We start from the raw sequence: 3088 nt of genomic DNA on the forward strand, positions 1-3088 counted from the left end.
AACAGCCTTTACATCTTTTCGGCATTATATCTTACAAGTAATGTTTAATGCACATGGCACTAATATGCTTTTTTCATGATTATTGAATTATTTTTCTTATGAATATCAAAGACAACGTTTGTATTATCTCTCCTCAGCTTGGTGAACATTTCCACATACAGTATTTCCATTAATCTTTACAGTAGCTTAATAAAAGAGAAGGTATGTTTAATGTATATTTGCTGTCAGTTAAAACTGCTTATTTTATGATAACGTGGTCTCATGAAGACTGTCTTCATTTGGTGTTTAGGTATTTGTCATATTAATTATTTTCATGGCCCCACCATAAACTGAAGCTACCTCTTTCTCAAAAAAATAATAAGTAGAAGTATAAAAATCGATAATCAAAATAATTAAAAACACATAAACCAGATGTTATGCAACTGCATCTTAAGCACCTGGAAATGGGAATTTTCAGATTTGGTGTTTAACATATTTTTATTGGTATCTCAATTGTTTCAAATGTTCGATTATCTACTTAAATTTTATGGCATAATATACTCCAAAACGTGCATCTCTATTTGATCTAATATACTCCAAATGGAAGATACTAAAATCAAGAGAGAAAATATATTTTGTTAATTGAAAAGATGAATAAACACAAAGGTTCAAGTTATTCCTTCATAAAGGAAATTATTTAGATCCAAATAGAAAAATATCCACATTTTATTATTTCCTTAACTACTTCATTTACATTTTGTTCCACCCAAAATACTATTCTTTGGGAGCTTTGTTTTGATTTTGTATTTTCTGAAAGAAATTTACTTATCCTTAGTTCTATATACAACCATAAGGTTAATCCAGTGCCAAGTATCTTACCATCCATGTTATCACCAAATGTGATTGATTGATTTTAGTGTGATATTTCCATTTTTAATAGAGGCCTGAGGCCAACTATGTATATAAAAGAGTAAAGAGTTATAAACATTACTTTAATTTCCAAAGAAGGATTTTCTTCAATTCTCTTGGTTCAAAAATTCCTATGAACTTCCATAAACATTCCTTTATACTATTTCACTTAATTCAGAAAGAAGGGGATCAGTGATAAATGCCCCTACGTTGTCTAATACATAAAATTTAAGGGACAAATTAAATATGTTGTAAATAAAAGTAATCCTTTTTTATTAATGAGAGACTGGAAGTCTTTTTAAGGATGTATTTTTAATATATACATGACAGAAAACTTGATTCATGTAAATAATGTTCTACTAATCTTGTAATTGCTGATGGATAGTATTTGTTAAATGTAAATTTGGAAAGATCATGCATCTCAAAAATGGGTAACATTGAGCTAAATAACAATGTTGGTTAAATAGCACTGAGGTATAAACGGGGAAAAATAAAATGAAAGTCTATTACTCCTTGACTATGAGCAGTTTCTAAAGTAACTCAGATGCTTCTATTTTATTTGAATATTGTCTTTTGTTTCCTCTATTAAGTGGTGCTTAAAAACCACAACTTCAGTCAATCAGTAAACAGGATCATTACTTCTAAGTGTTGCAGATTCTGAATCAAGAGTTTCATTTAATTTTCCTTGCAGAATAATGCATACAGATGAGAATGTCAAATTGCAAATAACCTGTATTAGAATAGCATTTACAGTGCTTATGGTAAGTAATCAACATTATTGACTTAGCTCAGGGATTTAAAATGCTGAAAAACACTAACAATAAATCGATTGGAAGAATAGAGAAGTACATCACTGTGTTAAAGATTTGAAATGAAAGTGAAACACATTATATGATTTTGTAGTTTAAAAGTACATATGCATATATAGATATACATGTAGATGGATAATGTGGGCACTATCGATTTAAATTCCCCATTGGGATTAAAGGAAGAATGTCTCATTTTATTTCAATGGTAATGTTGGTATTCATTATCAATATGATAAAATACAAATTGGTGACTCTGTAATACAAATTTAATGCCCCTGCTGAACTTTTTTCCATTAGTGGCTAATGGCTATTCCTGTTTACCTTCTATGACTCCAAATGCTTATCCCATCTTCTTTTTTTATGATCATCATGGTTGCACAGGAAATGATTTTGCTAAAAATGAAAATATCCTACTTTATTTTAAAAATGATAGAACTTGCATCTGTAAACATAACTTTAATCTATGCCTTCCATGATGTGTCAGCATTTTCAAAAAGAATCTTATTCTGAGTTTATAAAATAGAAGTGAAAACATTTCATAACTTGGAAAAGTTAGTAAGAAAAAAACTTGTTGCAATTATTAAGTGAAACTTTTTGCTCTCAGAATAGTTAACATACATACATAAGGTGAGCATTTCATTTCCATTATTAAAAATGTTTTCATCATGATAAACAAATCTATTCACTGAATTGTTTTACCTATTCTATATAGCAGCAGTTTATTTTTAGGATGGGTTTCAACTACTAAGTTAGATTCATTTTGAAGGTACAAAAAATTCCCATTAATTTATTTTAATTAAACTCATTACGATAATCCCTGGGGAGAAAACAATGAATAAGAAACAATAAAAAATCAAGTTCATTTCCTCTTTGCAGATGAGTTCCCTTAGCTATCTCTCTTCTCAAAATAAAATTTTTAAGTTTTGTATATTTTTATTTAAAAAGGCATAATTTTAAATGAGGTTATAATAATTGCACTTAATACTATTGAACACCTACTGTATAGCAGACACTTTTCTATGCACCTATTGTGTTCACATACCTGAACCAAACAACTTTAGGATGTAGAAGTTATTATCATTCCCATTTCACAGATTAAGAGATAAAGGAAGCTTCAAAATACACAAGAAAGTGCAAAGACAACCAACTGAATGGAAGAAAATATTTGCAAACCATATACCTGATAAAAGTCTAGTTATCCAGAATATATAAAGAATTATTGCAGCTCAACAATAAAAAGACAAGTAACCCAAATGAAGAATGGACAAAGCATCCAAACAGACATTTCTCAAAAAAAGATACACAAATGGCCAATAAGCACAAGAGAAGACGTTCAAGATCATTAACCATCAGGGAAGTGCAAATCAAAACTACGTACGATGAGATACCAT

This window comes from Trichechus manatus, unplaced genomic scaffold, assembly GCF_000243295.1.
Source record: "Trichechus manatus latirostris isolate Lorelei unplaced genomic scaffold, TriManLat1.0 scaffold00032, whole genome shotgun sequence".
Lineage (NCBI taxonomy): Eukaryota > Metazoa > Chordata > Mammalia > Sirenia > Trichechidae > Trichechus > Trichechus manatus.